Source organism: Pan paniscus, chromosome 11 (assembly GCF_029289425.2).
Source record: "Pan paniscus chromosome 11, NHGRI_mPanPan1-v2.0_pri, whole genome shotgun sequence".
In the NCBI taxonomy this organism is placed as follows: Eukaryota; Metazoa; Chordata; class Mammalia; order Primates; family Hominidae; genus Pan; species Pan paniscus.
In genome coordinates, this window is record NC_073260.2 from 103,020,217 (window position 1) to 103,040,864 (window position 20,648).

The 20,648-nt window shown below is 37.1% G+C and overlaps 1 protein-coding gene across 3 annotated transcripts in view; it reads left to right on the forward strand.

The window, feature by feature from the left end:
- IFNE (interferon epsilon) overlaps positions 1–20,648 on the forward strand; it is a 58,094-nt gene continuing 37,446 nt past the window's right edge. For all 3 annotated transcript variants that reach the window (XR_010109162.1, XM_055092086.2, XM_034967235.3), the window contains exon 1: positions 1–20,648. This exon is cut by the window's right edge. The gene's annotated coding sequence lies outside the window, so the exon portion shown is untranslated.

Here is a 20,648-nt window from a genome sequence, read left to right on the forward strand (position 1 = left end):
GTCTGACAGCAGCCATGGCCACCTGCATGCCAGTCCTTCGTGTATTGCTGTGTATGTGCGCCCTTCCTTGGATGTGGATTTCCATGACATGGACTTTCTCACCTTCCTTACTTCCTGTCCTGCTATGTATTGTGTCCTACCATGAATTCACTCCATGCTAGCCACATTGGCATGTATGGCTATTCCTTGGACACACCTAGGATGTTCTTGCCTCTTAGCTTGCCTACCTTTCTGTCATCATTTGGGCTTCAGCGAGGATATCATCTCCTCAGAGAAGCCTTCTGTGACCATGCTATCTAAAATACTCCAGCACTTCAGTCACCCTTTATCCCATTACTCTGCTTTTTCAGAAACATTGGTGCTCCCTGAAACATATTTGTTTACTTGCTTAGTGTCTTTTCTGCCGCACTACCATGTAAGCTTCTTGAGGGTTAGGGAACTTGTTAGGGATAACCACTGTATCCTTAGAGTGTGACACATAGTAGGTTCTCAATACATATTTTTGAAACTCTACCCTGATGCAAAAGAGATATCAAATAATTGTAGTTTTTGCATTATAAATGTCTTTGGTGAAATCCCTGGCACAAAACTAATAATAAAGAAATAAACAGATAATGTTGAGTTCTGGGCCTGCAAACCTAACTCTTTAAAGCAGTCACAGTAAATGTGTCATTGGATCCATAGACTTGTGGAAGTCAGCATATTTTATTGGGAAAAGCATGAGCTTCAAAGTAAAACTTATGGTCAAATCTCATTACTGGTGCGTTCTTAAGTCATTTAACCTCTGAGCCACAGTTTACACAAATGTAAAATGAGAATAATAGTGACTCCATAGGACCCTCAAGATAAGGAAATAAGGTATTTTAGATGATTCTTATCACATGTCTAAAAATTTAGTGTCTCTAAAATTCTTGATATATGCATACCAGTAGACACTCAACACATTTATTTCACTACTAAGAAAAAAGTTTTCTTTAGTTAGAGACAAGGGATTTTATGTGAAATGTGTGGAAATTCTATGCCAGAACGATAGTACATGTAGAATTCTTTGTAAAGATAGAAATCTTGAGAGACCAAGGAGTTAATTGTCAAGGATCTCAAGTTCTTCTCCTGGTTAGTTCACATTCCTCGTCTTCCTTTGTTTCTGGAGTTACTCATTATCTGTAGATCTCTTTTAAAAGTGGTTTTTACACATTCACTTTAAAGAGTAAGAATGTTCAGTAAATACAATTGTATTTTAATGTTTAATAAATACTAATGTTTAATAAATACTGTTTGATGTTTCATGTTTTTAAGCATTGAAGTTTTAATAAAAAGCTTTGCTTTTAATAAATAAAATTTCATGTTAATTTTAATGCTTTTCCAAGAAATAAAGTAGCAATCACTATTCTCGATTGTCATTATTTAGTATTACTCAGGGTATTAAAACATACAGAAAGATCACATTATACCTTCATTTCATGCCTCTTGGAGTATATTAAACTAAGCTGCTAATTTAACAAAAATGTGTAGCACAAAAGTGAGGTAGTTTTAGTCTACAACTTTTATAAGCATCTATTTATATAAGGATAATTTGTTTAAAGACATCATTGTACAAGCTGATCTTGCCTATGAAGGCTTTTAAGAACTCACAAAACAGCTCTAGCTGAAAATTAGATTCACAGTGCCTTATCCATTCTTTATATTAATAGTAATTTGTTGCAGGGTCAATTGGCCAGGACATACAGTTTATTACAAGAACTGGTTTACTTATTTTACCTATAACTTAGTTTTAAAAACTTGTTTCATCAGTTTATTTGGGCTTCTTTTGCCTTTTGCAGAGTTCCAGGTACCCTCATCTACGTCAGTTACAGACATATCCAGTGCCCCCTTGACCTCAGTGTAGTTGATGAGCTGGGTTCCATGTGTGGAAATGAACATTGCTTGCCAAGCGCCATCCTCCACATCTGAAATGTGTTTTACTCTAATTACTAAACACCTGAAGCTTCTTTTTTGATTCGAAGTGAACAATGTTTGTGGGGAGAAACCCAAACCCCTAAAACTTCAGACTTAGGAACATCAGAGTAAGAGACTAAAATAATTAATATTCTAAAGTGTCCAATAACTTCTTGAAGTCAGTGGTTTTTAAACTTCATTGTTGTATTATCACCTAGAGAGCTTGTTTAAAAATGCAGATTCCCAAACCATTCCCTAGACATTCTATTTAATGCATCTTGACTGAGACTTCAAATCTTCATTTTTTAATAAGCATCCTCCTATTGATTCTGATCCAGCTTGACAACTGTGCTTTGAGGCCGGGTGTGGTGGCTCACGCCTGTAATCCCAGCACTTTGGGAGGCCGAGGCAGGTGGATCACCTGAGGTCAGGAGTTCGAGACCAGCCAGGCCAACACGGTGAAACCCCGTCTCTACTAAAAATAGAAAAATTAGCCAGGTGCAATGGCACTCGCCTGTAATCCCAGCTACTTGGGAGGCTGAGGCAGGAGAATTGCTTGAGCCAGGGAGGTGGAGGTTGCGGTGAGCTGAGATCACGCCACTGTACTCTAGCGTGGGTGACAGAGCGAGACTCCATCTCAAGAATATGTATATATATAGTATACATATTCTCGAGAATATATATATACATATGTGTATGTATATATATACATGTGTGTGTATATATACATATGTGTGTGTGTATATATATACGTGTGTGTGTGTGTGTGTGTGTGTGTGTATATATACTGTCCTAAGTCTTATACAATTCCCAGTATAGAACTTGGTCGTGGTCTTAAATGCAGCCTGCTTTCCCACTGTATCTGTGCTTATGAAAAACTGGAAAAAGGCTTTGTAATTGTCCTTCTTACTCTGAGGTTTCTTACATAAACAGCCTTATAACTATTCACAGGAGCACTCACTGCACCATGTATGGGGTGATGGTGATACGCTTCCACAGAGTTTTTAACTTCAATGCTTTTTTTCTCCATTGGCTCATATTATAATTTTCAAGATGTTTTCTTTTCTTTTCTGATTGCCTTGATACTGACCCAAATCCTTTACCTCTAAATATTCTTTCTCTAGGATTTTTGTCAAATTGTAAATGATATATGAGCTCTTTTCGGCTACAGACTAGGTCTAATTATGCAGAAGGAATTTTCAAGATTTTTAGGACTCTTACTGTGATAAGTCTTTCTGTAAACTAAAGGATCATATCTTGAGCTATTTCTTATTTTTGCAGATTTTAAAAAATTTGAGATGTCTTTTCCTTTATGAGGTAGTGTAGTGTAGTAGAAGGAGTGTCAGAATGAAATGCACAAAGATCTGGGTCCTAGTCCCAGTTCTGCCATTTTGTAACCATGTACATGAGTTGGGGCAGATCGTTTAATCTGTTTTCTTATTTGTAAATTGGGGGTAATAGTAGAAGAGATTATATGGTGTATTAGAAAGAAAAGAGGGAAAAGCAAAATACAGCTGTGAAAACTATGTAAGCAAATTGGAAGACAATTTATTAAAAAAGTTGGTTTTTTTTAGTAATTGTATTTAAATTTATTTCAGTGTTTTATTGTTTTATGTTGTTTTTGTCTAACTTAAATGTGAGAAAAAAAGCAGAGTTCTGGATAGAAGGCAGATAACCTTTGTTCTCATCCAGCCTGAAGCACTTATTTGCTAAATAATTCCAGTCAAAAACAGAAGAAATGTGGTATTTTAGTTTTATCTTGAGGAAAGGTCCTGCTTCTCTTACTCTATCTAAAAGCCTAGAAATAAAATGATAATTATTCTATGACTCATATACTTGCTTTTTATGTCAATGGCTTATTATGAGATTCAAATCAGGTAAGGTATATAAAACTGCTTTGAGAATGGTAAGAAGCTGTACAAATAAAAGTTCTAAGATATGGCTTATAAATTCTTTTCAACCCTCCGTTTTTCCTTTCACTCCTACAAAAGTTTGCTTTTGAAATGATTAAAATTTTTAAAAAATTAAAATATTTTATTCTAAGCCTGGCTATACTGTTTTAATTTGTAGGATTTTAATCGTTTACCATTGTATTTGTAGCAGCTAGACTGATAGGAGATTTGTGTTGTTGAGTCCATCCCCTTTCAGCTATCTCATCTAGGAATGCAGAAGCAGAAAGGTAGGGCAGGCTGGTTGGATCCACTAGAATGGATTTCCTACTGAATCAATACTTGTCTCAAAACCATATTAAAGCGAGGAACAGTGGCATGCACCTATAATCCCAGCTACTCGGGAGGCTGAGGTGGGAGGATGGCTGCATCCCAGGAATTAAGGCCAGCCTGAGTAACATAGCAAGACCCTGTCTTGTAAAACAAACAAAACCAAAGCATTAAAACCAAAGTACTTTTAGTTTTCACTGAAACCTAGATGATGTTCTTATTTCTATATAATGTTTTGTATATTAATATACATTAGAAAAATACACAGCATCTCCTTTTAAATGTAAATTTGTTTTAATATTTTTAAAATTAATTTAAATAAAATGTTAAGGCATTTATAGTCAAGGAATATGACAAAAATTGTGAAAGTGCTGCTCAAGTAGCCAAACTTTGGGAAATCTAATTGGAATGTGGGTAAGCAAGATCCTCCTGTCGCATAGCTGGGGAAGACTTTATAGATAACATGTTAGATGTTACCTAAGGTTTCTTGAATGCATGGTTCAGTTTAAGAAGTATGTTTAGTTATTACTCTTGGATGAAGAAAATATTAGTTTTAAGTGAGTGTTAATGGACTTTGCCCATGAACTGCATACATGGTCATATATTTTTACTGTTAAGAATTACTGATATGTCCCAGATGTAAAGATCATAGTTTTTATGTCCTTGAGAGCAAAGCCCAGTTGGTAAATGATAAGAAAGTTCATTATAAGTTCATTAGTCAATCTGAGTAAGTATTTGAGTAAGTATCAGGGCAGGTGTGTGTCCTTTTTTGAAGATAAGATTACCAAAGAGTGGCAGTTTACACTGTCTGAGCAGGTATATAATCTACATGTATCCAACAAAAGCAGAAACCCTTTCTGTCAATAAAGTTAATTTGATAAGTTTAGGAGTCAAAATCTGGAAGTCCAAAAAGATGCATAGTGAGGAGAATCATCAAGCATGCATGAGGAAACAAACTGGGATGGCATTACAGGAAAATGATGTAGTTACTTGGAAGCAAGCCACCTTCGTGGTTTGCATTCTTTGGAAATATGTTCTATCTAATTGGTTAACTTTGCAAAAAAATGAGTGATTTGACTTGCTGATTCCAAGTTAATTACTTGGCCATTGAAAGTTTTTATAGAAGAGCATTCATGGAATTTGTGTGACCTAGAATGATCCCTGCCTGTGTTTTCTCACCTGCCTTTCTTCTTGCAAACCTTTCCTGATTTGTAAAACGTGTATAAAAAACTCAAATATTGGACTTTGGAGACTTGTCATAAAAAATTGTGTTGAGCTATTGCAGGATCTTGGAGAGACAGAGGTTATCTTGGGAAGGAGATCCAGGTCTAGTGTACTTGAAAAAACAATCGGTACTTGAGAATGAAAAAGAGGTAAAAAAAACAAAGGAAGCAAATATAATTGGCGGTAAGGTCACAAATCCAATAATAAGAGAAAGCCCATATATTAAAATTGAAATATTAGAGTCTATAGATGAATATTTCCCTAAATGTAACACATTCAAAGTTATTACATGGTGCTTATAATTATTTTGAATTAGATAACTCTTCTTTGCATCATTACCTGAATTGAATATAAAAGTTCTAGCAGTTTTATTAGAAGCACAGAAAGCCTTTTCCTGACTTCCTGTGCCATGACCTAGATTTTTTCAGTTATTTATTCATCATTCAGTATTTATTAAGCACCTCCCATATACCATACATAGTCCGTACCTTTCCATGACTTGCAGTCTAAGAAAAAAGATAACCATTGCAAGTTTGATTATTATGGCGAAGGACTTTCTTGTTTGTGTATGGAAACATAACAAAGACACCTAATTTAGACAGGAAGTGGTAAAGGAAAACCACTTTAAGGAAGAAATATTATTTAAGTTCAGGCAAAAAAAGAGGTCGCGGGGCAGGGAAAGAGTATCCCAGACAGCATATGTGAGAGCTGTGAAGCTAGAAATTTTGGCACATCAACAACTGACATGTCTGGAGTGTTGAGAATAGCGGTGAAAAGAGGAAATGGGGTGTGCAATACACAGACGGGGCCCAACACAGGTCTCCTAAGCCTTATGAAAAGTACAAGTAATATAAGTTAGATGAGGGGCCATTGAAGGATTTAATGTCACTGTCTCATGAAACAAAACTTTTTTCTTGGCTATTCACATTCTCTCCACAAGTTTATTCACTTCTGCCCTCTCTTGTATCTAAAAATTAAACTTCCCTGGATGCTGTCACTCCTCTTTGTTACTGGCCCATCCATCATATTATCTTTGTGCCCTAACTTCTAGCAAAAAGAGCTAATATTTATTGCATCTGTTTCTTCATGACCCGTTACAATCTATCCTCTGTTCTCATAATTAGATTGGAACTGCTGCTTCCAAAGGTGAGGTGTTCGTGACTGAATCATCAGCGAACCCAGTAGTCACTCGCATTGTTGACCATTAGTTCCCTCAAGGCTCCCTTTTTGATGTTCATGACACTACTCTTATTCATCACATTTCTAACAACTGTCTCTCAGTCTTCTCTCTGACTAGTCACTGAATTCACCCTTCCTCTTAAAGCAGATTTTCAATAGTTTTCCAATCTTTTAAATCTTGATTTCTCTTTCTTCCTAGGGCATCTGTATCTACCATTTGGTTTTCAGCTCTTACAAACACTGAAGATGTGCTACCTAACATTTTTAGTCCAGACTTCTCTGCTTTACTGCAGTTTTGCATTTTCTAGCTGCTTTTTAAATCCCCCCAAATGGCTGTGCCATTTGTACCACAAACTCAATCCTTAGAAAACCAGAATCCTACTGCAATCTAAATGGCTTCTTGTCTTATCTTGGTTAAAAGCTTTGCCAAGCATTCACATTGGGAACCTGAATGTTACCTTTCATTTTTTTCTCACCTACTCTCACACCTCCTCCCCCCATCTAATCATGTGTCAAATCCTGTTGACTACATCTCTGCAGTGTCTCTCAGGTAGTCACTGCTTCCCATTACTGCTGCCATTGCCTTTGTTCATACCCAGCTCACAAGCAGCCAGCTTAAAATCTTCTAATTCATCTCCCAGCCTCTATTTCCTGCCTTTCTCCCAATCTGAACCTGTTTTCCATGTCTGCTAGAGTTATCCTCCTAAAACATACATTTGATGATCTTAGTGTCTTGCTGTTTTACTTAATAAAGTCATAACTCCTTAGCCTTATAATTAATGTGCTCCACAAATTTGCACCAAACCATTTTTCCTCTTGCATCTCCCAGGTACCTGTGCCCTAACCAAAGCAGACTGTTCTGAAAATCTAACACACATTTACATCGTCATGCCATTTTGTGTATTTTTCCATGTTTCTCTTTTTACTGAAGAACTGCCCATCCCATAATGCCCAGTGAAGATTACATTTCTTTGATGAAATCTTCCCTGATCCTCTTAAATAAAATTGCTTGTTTCCTGTGTGTCCCAAAAGCATTGTATGTGATTCAATCATGTAAAGCATTTGTTTCTGTAAAACATCACTGTGCACCTGCCGTGTTTAAAGGGCAGAATTTATTCTTCAGCTTATTCGTGGTTGTGAGGGAGAAAAAAGAGATCCTCCTCTAAGTATTGTTTGAAGATAGAGTGCATGTCTTCTCTGTATATTTTTATCTTCACAGTTTCTAGTACAAAACCTTGCACATATAACACATTTGTTGAATATCTGTCATAGCAATTATCATTTGTTCTGTTTCATATACAAAGTACTTCCAAGGAGTCAGCTTTTAAGGTGTAAACACACACACACACAGACACACACACAGACACACACACAGTGCTGCAGTTGCTTTCAATAAATGAGGACACATTTCTCTGCTCAGGCTTTCCAGCAGTGCTTTATTATATAAGCTATTCTGGTTAGCTCTATTTTATGGATCAGATGCTTGCCCTGGCTACCTTGAGGAGAAGGGGTCCAGTGTAAGAATTCGTAAGGCCTGGGACCAGATGATGTCAGGAACCAAAGCAGCTTTAAGGGTATGCTCTTTTCCTCACCTGTCATTTTCTTTATGACTATGCTCAATGCTTCCCTGCTCCCCTCTGAGAGTCTTTTTCACTTTATCTTTTTTTTACTCGTTTTTCTCTTACCATAGACTTGTCTTAGAGATAATTGTATGGGTACCATCATCTGTCTCTACTTCATGACCTTTCAGCTTCACCTCCCACCGTTAATTGTAGCAGAGTCTTTACCTATCCCAGTTCTAGTTCCCAAGAGAGAAACTGATGGGCCCAGTTCTCCTTTTGGACCAGTCCTCATTATAGGTTTCTCACATAGGCAGCCCTTTGGTCATATATACCACCTCTGATCCAACCACCTCCAGCCTGCTACACAACGTGGCTGGCTCAGTAATAGGAATTATGAATGGGGTAGTTCCTCTTCATAAGGGATGTGAGCCTTTTCTGCCTACACTCACCAAATGCCATCACTGGATAGAAGTATTTATATATCTAAGTACACTTAAAAATTCTGAATTATTTTCCTACTCTCATATCTTAACAGAACTTCCACAAACACTAAAATAGTTGTATTGATTTAAAAAATTATGACCCCAATTATTGATTCTCTCTTTTTCATAATGTGCCTTGTCCTTCAAGCCACACACTTACAAGATTTAGGATTGCTAACATTCGAAAAAGTCTTAAATTTTAAAGATTCTTTTTCTTTATTCTTCCTCACCTTTTCTAAATAGAGCCCATATAAATTCCCAACATTTCGTGTTTGCCCTCTCTTTTACTATCTCTTATTTTATTGCTTCCAATAATTTTAGATGAACTCTGGAGAAGATGTGAGGCCGAGTCTCTTCACTTTGTGCTCAACTTTAGGTCAAGTTCTTGTGACACACCACAAATGGATTTTATGTTCAGTGATTTGCTGAGTGAAGAAGTTAGAGAAGCCATGAAAATAAAAAGGATTTTTCTAGATTAAAGTCATCCAGTCTAATAGTCTGTGAAATTTCCAAGATTTTTCAACTTTGATTTCATTCCTAAGTTATGTAATACCAAATATCTCAGTAAATCATTTTATACCTATAGCATGAATATCCCATTTCTAATTTAATCTCATCTTTTGCTTGTCTTCATGTGCTCCTGAAAACAGCCTTTTATGGCTGTACCCAGAATCAGTTTAGCATTCCTTTATCCTAGTCTTCTCTAATTTTTTAAACATTAATGGACTGTTTTTAAAAGTAGCAATCAAGCAGCATGCTGATAATGCAAAGTCTTCCATGGCATTTCTCTTGCCTTTAGCTAATATTTGTAATTCTTTGTTAATATGTTTTGGTATGTGTGTTTTTTTCTGCAGCTGTTAGGACATGGCAAAATTACAATTGAATCTGAAAACTAGCAACTTCTTGTTCTTCTCAGGAAAGCCAAGAAAAACGATATAATGAAACATTAAAACCAACCTCTAAGGAATCAAATGTGGAATATCTAGGTTTCAGTGCTATCATTGGTAGGCACTCAGTAAATATTTGTTAAAATGACTGACAATTTTTATTAAGTGAATAGAATTTATGATCATTTCAAACCCTTACAATCTAGGTTTCAAAGGCAAAGCAAGTAGGTAAAAATCAAGTTTCTTTTTGGAGACACATAAGGCACAACTAATGACAGCACTGACTTCCCGAAAAGTCTCGAAGTTAATTGTGTATCACTCACTAGAACGTCATCCTTTGAAAAGACAGCCAACGACATCCACATTGCCTTGCATGCAATGCCCTACATTTCCACGGACCACATCCAGTGTCCTCATTTCTGTTTGAGGCCCAGGGGAAGCATGCCTGGTCTTTCTCTTTATTTCACAGCTTGAAATTACCCATCTGCCAATAGATCAATAGTATTAGTCTATTGTCTTGTAACTTCTTTAAGGGAAAGAACATCTAGAAGTCATGGTTCTTTTAACAGAACACGATGAAGTATTGCTATGACAACCTTAATTGTATATTATAGGCAAATCAGATACCACCTTGAGAAGACAAGATAAACAATTGCCTGCACTAATGGCTTAAGACAAATTTGTGAGAAAAAATGCTTATAATTTAGAAAGCTGTATCCATTAACTTGTGTATGAATTGGAAAATGCCTGCTTTTATTTAATTTTAGCAGTAAAGCACCTAGCTTCAACTTGCAAAATATTTGTTCCATTAAATCTGAGAACCAATGATCTTAGTGATTTACCTCCTGATAATTAAACAAAATGACAAATTAATCTATTGTAAAGTCTAATGTAAAATTTTTTAGACTTTCAGAAAATGTATCACTGCTTTTTTATTTTAAGAAAGTGCTTGTGTCTGTATTTATATCTCAACAAATTATAAAATGCTCTGTACCTATTGCCTCTCTTTTAATGCCCTTGGCTTCCTACCACACTTATCCTGTACTATGCACATATGTACATTTTCCTTTCACATCAGTATGTAATTTTCTAGTTATAACCAGATATGTTAATGAGAAAGACATTAATTAGAAGTGGAAAAGTTCAATTTTACTAATCTAAACTTAAACACTATAGTGTTCAGTCTTATATTTAAGAAAATAATCACTGTTTTTTTACTGTCTGGGATGGTGATGTGAAAGCCAAAATAATGCTGAGTTATGATTCAAAATTACACCCTTTTAAAAGTCCATGTGATGCAACCTCAAAGTCTTGAAGTACCACAATACTTGGTATCTAGGCACTCAATCCTAAATAATAGCTGTCTGGCAACTATTTTATAGTGTCTGTTTTCTGCCTTCCATAATAGAATTTGTTTTTTTTAATGCTTTTTTCTGTTTGGTACATAAATATGTATGTTGATGGTTCAGAAAGAAAAAAAAAAACTCTGAGGGCCTCAGAAACTGAAGTAATTAAACCATTTTGAAAATTATCGGTGCACTTCTAGCCAGGAGTTGATTCATTTCAGGAAGATCTTAATCTTGTCCTGACCTTCAGAATGGATGAGATGAGTAGGAAGCAGCTCAGTTCATATTCCCAAGGCAAATGAATAGTTTCATTATATGACCTGACTGTATCTACAGCACAGACTCAGTGACAAAGAGGACATTTGTTTCTGTGTGTTAAGATGTTTTTAAGAACCTTTATTCCTGCCCCAAACAGGAGAACTATTGAACTGTCACGACACAGGATGCTTATCAAAGACACTGACATCTTTCCAGCCTTCTTCACCTGTGCCCCAATTGCTACCTGTTGTTGGGTGTGTGTTACCACTTCCAAGCCATCTTCTCTTGAATTTCAAGAGAAGCCACTCTGAGCAGCAGTCTCTCAGTTTCACGACTTTAGAATGACCTCTTTCATTTTGCATTTATACGTGACCAAAGGTGGCTCAGATTGGGTTTCCCAGCTTCCTAGGTTAGTCAAAGTGAAGTTTGACACCGAGAGATGGAGTCAAGCTAGGGTGCCCTCAGGAAGTTAATCAGGAAGATTAATTGGCCCAATATTTAAGTGTAATTAAGCCCAGAAAAATTGAAAGTGTATCTAAGTACATCTGTCTAACACTCTTCCCTCTTTGTACCCCAGGCACACCAGTTTTAGTCTTTATAATGAGCTTTACAGATCTAATATTACACTTTTAATTAAGATTTTTTTAAGCAGCAATATCTTGTCTTAGTTTTAGCTGATTTATTTAGAAAGTACCTTGTTTGAGATGGCAATTCTTATGTTAGCCCACAAGCGTATTTTTACCTGGCATTCAGATGAACTTGGGTTTCTGGCATAGCATTCTATAGGTCATTTGGATAGCCTCCCATCTGGTCTTTTGATACCACTTGCACCAATCTCAGTATTTCCTGTAACCATTTTAGACCGTAGCCTTCACACATCCTTTTGGTCCTGGCTGTTGACTGTGCCAAGAAAAATGTGTAACCAGGTAGTTAGACTTCGTTGCTCAGCAAACTCATTAATCTCTGGACCAGGTCAGGCACCAGTCTTCATATCTGATTTTTGGTAGTTACACAAAGTAAGCAGTATTGATTTTAGACAACTCCATCATTTGGTAATTGCTTAGAGCCTTGAGAAATGTAGGCCAGATTAAGAAGGCAAAGGGCAAAGGTTCCAGTTCTTTAATATTATATCGTCTTCTCGTTTATTTTTCTCTTTGCTCTACCAAGGAGTGAAGTCAACTGAGTTCTTCTCAAAACTCAGATTAATGAATTCCAAATGTGACAAAAACCCTGTGAGGTTACAATGACTTATCTGGTGTTTGTCTCTTTTAATCTCTCAAATATTTCTTCAGGAAAGGAAGAAGTGACAAGTCTAAACTGAAGAAGTTGACATCAGAGGGCCAGTGGAATGGAATCTTAGTTCAGTTCCCACAAAAGGAGGATTTCTTGGTACCAAGAGATAAAATAAATATGAATTGGGGGGCTGGGGCAGGACTTCAAAGGGGCAGAGAATAAATAAATATTAAATTACTAATGTCTTTACTAGGCAATTTATACATGTTATCTTCTTTAGTCCTTATAATTACTCTGCAAGTTAATCATCAGCATTCCTCTTTTACAGAAATGGAGCCTTACTAAAAAGTTAACTCTCTTCCCAAGCACTGTACATTTAGTAGGCTAGATTTCAGAGCCAGTATTATCTTAGTGTAAAACACTGACACATCCAGTATGTTGTTTCTTCCAAGAGAAAAACAGAGCATTAATTCCAAGGTAAAGTTGACTTGGTATATTTCCTAAATTATATTGGTAGATCCTTTTCTGTGATGATTTCCACCTAGAATGCCTGTTACCTTTTTTAGGTCAGAAGAGCAGTATTCATTAAGACTTTGCATGCTATTCAGAGAAAAATATGTTCATTGATATCATCTGACCCACCCAGGACCAACCCCCTACACATACACACACACGCACACACACACACACTCAGACACACACACACCACATCACACCACACCATAACTTTTCCTGAGCCTGGGTCAGGCCTTCTAATCAGCAATATTTCTTTAGTTTCTTGAATATACATGAGAATTTTAGGGTTTTTCTCTATCAGCTATGGAAAAAGATTTATGTGCCTATGTGTCAAGCAACATGGTAATACTTTCTTACCTGTAGTATCAATTATTGCTTTATATGAAGTAGGCCTTTCTATGTTGATTTAACAGATGAAGGAATAAACTCAGTTTCCGAAGATTCATGTAGGTTTACCTAGTTGATAAGTTACAGAGCTAGAATTTGAGCCTCTGTCTATTTTGATTCTAAAACTGTTCTTTTCCTTGTGTCATGGCCATTTGTCCCTCTACTCATGGTCCCTCTGTTTGGGGTGACATGCATGCTTTTGTTGTTAGCTGTGGCTTTTTACAGAGCACCATACAATGGAATGCACCATGGAAAACGATAATACCTTACAGTCACATGGAGCTGACTTTTAATTTTATTTACTATCGATTGTCTTTGTTTGTTGTATTTGGCTATCTAATGACCTTTACAGATATTGTATTTTATATCTTGAACATTTGTTTCAAGATTTATTTTTATACTTAATTTCTTGTATATCTTTGAATACATGGAGCCTATTTATGATAGCAGTTTAATATTTTTGCTAATTCTATCATCTCATTTATTTTCTATCAATTTTTCTCCTGATTATAGTTTATATATTCTTATTTCCTATGTCTGGTAGTTTTTTTTAATTGAATGCCAGTTATTGTGATTGTATGTTTTTGTGTGACGGATTTTGTTGTATTCCTTCAAACAGGCTGGATTTTGTTTTAGTAGGCAGCTATGGTAATTGTGGATTAGTTTGATTAAAGTCTTGTTTTTATGTTCTTTTAAGACAGATCTGGAGTAGTCTTTACTTTCGGGCTAATTTAGCCCCACATTTAAGTTTTAGCCCTTTTAGGGTCTTTTGCCCTGTGGCTGGTGGGAACTTGAACAATTTTCAGTCTTGAATGTGCGCTTAAGTTGTTTGGCTTAAAGCTCCCCAGCAATTATTCTTTCTTTGGAGGTTGTACTTGCTGGGCCTCATGGGGCTTTACCCAGTGCATGTACACATTAGCATTTACCAAAGACTCAAGGGGACCCTTATAAAAAAATTCTAGAACTCTTTCTCTGGGTAGCTCACTTCTTTTGGGTACTCTGTCTTGCAAATTTCATATGCTTTGGCTTCCTCAGACTTTTATCTCTGTCTCCTGAACTGAGAGAGATTGCTCAGAAAGGGTCCTCCTCCCTGCAACACAGTCTAAAAATTGCCCCCAGGCAAAAAGCCTCATTTGTTTCCCATCTCTCAGGGATCACAGTCCTGGATTGGCTATTCTTCAATGACTGAAAATAGTTGTTTCCTATATTTTGTTTAGTTTTTAAATTGTTTGTAGAGGGAGGGTAATTCTTGACCCTGTCAGTCCCTCATGACCAGAAGTAGAAATCCCAGCTGACCATGTTTGGAAATGTTAACTTTTCTAAATCATAGGTTTCTTTTATTTTCATTTTTAAAATGATCTTATTATCATAAGACCTGCCTCTCAAGAATATTATAAAGATTAGAAATAACATTATATTTATTCTCTCAATAATGCACACAACATTTGGATTTAATATGTCAGTAGCTCAGTTTCCTTATTTGTGCAATGGGGATAATAATAGTACTTCATAAGGTAGTTTTGTGGATTAAATAAATTATTAATAATATTTGTGATTCCTTTAGACAAATGCCTAGCACATAGTAAGAGTATTAAGTGTCAATAAAATAATTTTGGACAGCCAAGGGTGTGTTGTCTACTCCCAGAAATAAAACAATCTCATGGTTAATCAACAGTGAACACACCTAGAGTTAGAGAACATTCAAACTATCTCTTAACTTCTTTTAATGAGATGTTTTTCAGTCCACAGAGATCCATCTCAGATGGTTGTCCAGGGTTTCATATCTCTCATCTCCCCCGCTCCATTTTCCCTCTGTCTTAACCTCTCCTCCCTTTTCTGCTTATGTTTTTGGTTCACTCTTGGACACATGATGAAACATTCTCAGAATCATGATGGTCATACTTGCCTACATCTTTTTTAGAGTGTTCATGTACCTTTTAACATTTACCTTTAAAAAGCTTAGGTTTTTAAATTTTGTCACAATGGAGCATCTGTAGGATAAATTTTTCTCTTGATAACTAGGCCACTTCTTGTAACTTTGACGTGTTGTTATGCTAAGAGTCTCTGTTTCTTTACTATATTTTACCGGAGAATCCTGCTGAGGATTAAGAGGGAAAGAAAAGAATTAGATGATGAGGACCAAATGCATAAAGCTCTTCAAGAAGTGTCTTATACATAATATATACTCAGTAAGTAATGGCTGTTATTTCGATATCACCATTTGAGTGGACACACAAGTGACACTGTACATCTAACAGTGTGACTTGTGTATTAAATATTACATTGTGCGTAAAGTGTTAAGACTAAAGACTAATATTAAGACTTAAACATGAGCAGAGGGTTTGGGGAGGACTACGTTGCCCCTGAATTTGATAATCTATGTACAATTCACACTTATGTGTTGTAGATCATGGGGTCTAATACTTCTACAGCTCTCTTACCAATATCCTAGAATCCCTTGTTTCATTGTCATTCAGTTGACTCTCACCTGCCAAAGTCCCAACCTTGGATGGACTGTGAACCTTCTCTGCTTATTTAAATCAAGACAAATTGGTGCCTCTATTAATTTAGTTCACCAGTTTATGTAAGCAGATACTCAATATTGCTCTCCTGTCTTTGTCAACTCTCCCTCACATTCTTTCTATCACAACCCTAAAATTTGCCCCCTCCCTTCAAGTTTAGAACACCTCTTTCTCCTCTATTGAATAAGTTCATTTATTCATTCAATATTTATGGGATATTTATTGGGTGTCTACTGTATTTTGGGCTGGAATGTAGTGTGCTACACTGTGTGGCTGCACTGTAAGCAAAATACAGAAACGGATAGGACCCTCTGAAGGGAGAGAGAGAAATTAGTCAAATGGTCACAAATCTTATAGACTATAATGATAGCTATGAATGGAGCTATAAGCCCATGTGTAAGAGCATGTCAGCTGGGTGAAGAGGAGTTGAATTGGGAGACAAGACAGGTTTCAAAGCAAAGAAAATAGAATGTGCCAGGGCACATGTTAATCTCATAGATGGTCCATCATGTGTTCTAGTCTTCCACTTCACCAAGAAAACAAATAGAAACCACCAGAATGAAACACTGAGCTTCCTCTTCTAAACCTGCACTCAAACCTGTGTTGATCCTATTCTTTTCTCCTTCATGTTACAGACCAAGCCAAACATGAGGCTCTGGTTCCATTTCTTCCCTACTCTACTGGTTTCTTCTAATCAACGGAGAGTATTTCTCACTTTAAAAAACAAAACAAAATAAAAAACAAAACTTTCCAAGACTGAACCTCTCACTCCTATTTTCAGTTAATTTTTCTCTTCGATGTAGTGATCAAATTTTTGTGGGCATATCCTATATCATTTTGTTGTTTATTTCCATTTCCTCTTATAAGAATTGAAATCTGGCTTCCACCCTAATACTCCATTGAAAATTCCGTTTGCCAAAGTCACTGATAATGTCCATGTAATTAACTTCAACATATGTTTTCAAGTACTTACTTTTCTTGCCCACTTAGTGGTGTGTGACACTGTTAGACAATCCTTTGTTCTTGAAAACTGGTTTTCCTTCTGATCTAGACACTCTTTTTTTTTGAGACGAAGTCTTGCTCTTGTCCCCCAGGCTGCAGTGCAATAGCGCAATCTCGGCTCACTGCAACCTTTGCCTCCTGAGTTCATGCGATTCTCTTGCCTCAGCCTCCTGAGTAGCTGGGATTACAGGCACCCACCACCATGCCTGGCTAATTTTTGTATTTTCAGTAGAGACAGGGTTTCACCATGTTGGCCAGGCTGGTCTCGAACTCCTGACCTCAGGTGATCCACCCGCCTCAGCCTCCTAAAGTGCTGGGATTACAGGTGTGAGCCACTGCACCTGGCCTAGACATTGTTTATTTCACTTTTTGGTCTCCTCTTCTACTCATTCCTTAAATATTGGTGTTTCTTGGGGATTGATCTTGAGCAATTTGTTTGTGTCATTCTGTATACAGAAGGTCAATAACTTTAGAAAAAAAGAGATGCTCGTAATTGATTTTACTCTGGTATACATCTGCATTATAGAATGCTATAACAGGGGTCACCAATCCCCAGGCCACAGTCCGGTACTGCTCCATTGCCTGTTAGGAACCAGGGCCACACAGCAGGAGGTGAGCAGCGGGTGAGTGCGCAAAGCTTCATCTGTATTTATAGCAACTCCCCACTGCTCACATTACCTCTTGAGCTCTGCCTCCTGTCAGATCAGTGGCAGCACTAGATTCTCTCATAGGAGTGTGAACCCTGTTGTGAACTAGGCATAGGAGGGATCTAGGTTGCGTGCTCCCTGTGAGAATCTAGTGCCTGATGATCTGTCACTGTCTCCCATCACCTCCAGATGGGAAATATAGTTTCCCTCCAAATGAGAAAGATAGTTGCAGGAAAGCAAGCTCAGCGCTCCCACTGGTTCTACATTATGGTGAGTTGTATAATTATTTTTAGTATACATTACAATATAATAGTAATAGAAATAAAGTGCACAATAAATGTGATGTGCTTGAATCATCCCGAAACCATTCCCCCACCCTGGTCCATGGAAAAAATTATCTTCCACAAAACAGGTTCCTGGTGCCAAAAAGGTTGGGGACTGCTGTGCTATATCATTTGCTTATACTCTACTATTTCTCCCCTTTTACCCTACCTAGTCCAATCAAACTCCATTCCAGGGATCTTTATCTCTGTTTAACTGAACAGGGCCTGGAGCAATGCTAGGACCATAATAAGCAATCAATAAACATTTCTTGAATAAATTAATAACATGAGGACCAATACATGTCATCTAAGTGCTTCTAGAGTATGCACACACTTGGTTCTTCTTTCTTTGAATTAATTGACATTTGTTGAAAAAGCAGTTAATAGAAAATGGGCTTCATCTTATTTCCAGCTGTGACTGATTAATAGGGGCTACCCTCAGAGCATTTTGAAAGTACTTACCTAGAGCTTGATGGAACAGACTGCCGTTATCTATTAATAATATCATTTTAGCATAAATGATATTTTAATAATAACATAAATAATAACATTTATTAAGCATGGATCACATGCCATGCACTATACTAAACATATTAGGTGGATTATCTCAATTAGATTTCACAACAACTCCAAGAAACACCATTATTATACTTGTCTTAACATTGATGAAACTGAGACACAGAGAAGTTAATAGCTTGCTAAAAACCACACAGCAAGCAAGTAGTAGAGTTGGGGTTTAAACCTATTCTGTTGCACATTAAAGCCCATGTGCTGAGTATCATGTTATACAATTTTCATGAGAAGTGGTGGTCTTTTCCTTTCTACTGTGCTTTTGCCATTCTTGGCCTAAATTAGGAAGAGGGAAAGGGAGAACAGTATAGTTGATGATAGTGTACAAAAAGAAGGCTATTCTGCTCTGTTAGACCTCTGTCATCATGTCTCAAATGTGGATTATTTAGTTAAAAAATACAAACACACTTTTTATCCTTTGAAATAATCATGAAAGTTGAAAATACAGGAGAGAGAATCTTATTTTTGAAATAATTTAAGTTGCCAAGCTGATGCACCAATACTGTCAAATACTTTAATGTGTGTTTCCTACCAACAGAGATATTTTCCCTGCATAACCACAACAAAATTCAGAAATTAACATTGTTACGTTAGCACCATATGATACTCAGTGTTTGTATTTAGATTTGTAGTCCAGTTGTCCCAATAATCCAATAATATTCTTTTTTTTTTTTTTTTTTTTGAAATGGAGTCTTGTTCTGTCACCCAGGCTGGAGTGCAGTGGCATAATCTCAGTTTACGGCACTCTCCACCTCCCAGGTTCAAGCTATTCTCCTGCCTCAGCCTCCCAAGTAGCTGGGATTACAGGCACCCACCACCATGCCTGGCTAATTTTTGTATTTTTGGTAGAGATGGGGTTACACCATGTTGGCCAGGCTGGTCTCAAGCTCCTGACCTCAGGTGATACACCCACCTCCGCCTCCCAAAGTGCCGGTATTACAGGCACCCGTCACCACACCCAGCTAATTTTTGTATTTTTGGTAGAGATGGGGTTACACCATGTTGGCCAGGCTGGTTTCAAACTCCTGACCTCAGGTGATACACCCGCCTCAGCCTCCAAAAGTGCTGGGATTACAGGTGTGAGCCACTGTGCTTGGACCCTATAATATTCCTAGTAGCAAATGGATCCCGTTCAGAATCATGCTATGCATTCAGTTGCTATATTCTTTAGTCTCTTATAGTCTGGAGCAGTTGCTGGGTCTTTGTTGATTTTCATGACCTTGAACGATTACAGGGCAATTGTTTTACAGAATATTTCTCCTCACTCCACTCAAGTTATGACTCCCCACAGCAGCCCCGCTCCATGGATGCTCTAATCACTCTTAGGCTGTGACACCCATGCCAGGTTCTCTCTCCGCATAAACAGTCACCTTTGCCTGTCTGAGCTCCAGCAGTGTGGCTTCCTGCCCTTTCCAGCAAAATGCTTACATTGTTTTGTCCATCTATTGTCTTTAGGACTGAATTTTTCAAAAAGGGAAAGGGAAGCAGAGATTAGATATCAATTTAAGATCAATTCCAGCTCCAGAATTCTATGATAGATAAATTAATATGGTCAAATATTTGAAAGTTTATGCTCAGAAAATGGAGTAGAGCTGTGTCGATACCATTGGGAAAAATAACCATATCTGAAATAATAACTGAGGCCAGAGCAAAGGGAGGCGCTGAGTAGCTTGGGATAGGGCTAGATGTGGCACCCTGTGTGTGGCACGCTGGAGAGTCTGGCCAGAGCACAAGATCCCAGAGTGGTCAGAGAAGTTAGAATGTGTTTACAGACGCCCCCACCCCCCGACCCCCAGAAAGGGAGAGGAGGTAGTAGATGGCCAGAAAGCAAGGCATGTCCATTAGAGTGGTCAAGGCAAAAAAGGAAAATATAACAATACTAACCAGCAAGTATCTTAATATGGATTAGACAGACTAGTGAGCTAATGTGTTATGGGAACAATACACCTGGTCTGAGTAATGTATTGCTGATCATACTTTATCAGACCACTAGATACCATTAATTTGTGATATCTTACCAACAGCGAAGTTTATCCCAGGCTCTAAGTAATTGATATTATGCTGCCATCCTTTGGTTGAATTTAAAATGCCTCGTTTACTAACTGGAACTGTTTTTGTGTGTTTTAAACAGAGGGTATCACAATTTTAATTACATTTTTTAGATTGACAGTAATGATAAATAATTTATGGAGACAAGTGAATAAATAAAACTTGATACTTATGTAATAAATTTAAAAGTCATTGAAAAGCCCATTCTAGCTAAAGATGAACTACCAGTCATTTGTTTAATTTATTTTAGAGACTTCGTCATACTGACTGATACTTAAGATTTAGCCCTTTTTTCATCATCATGACA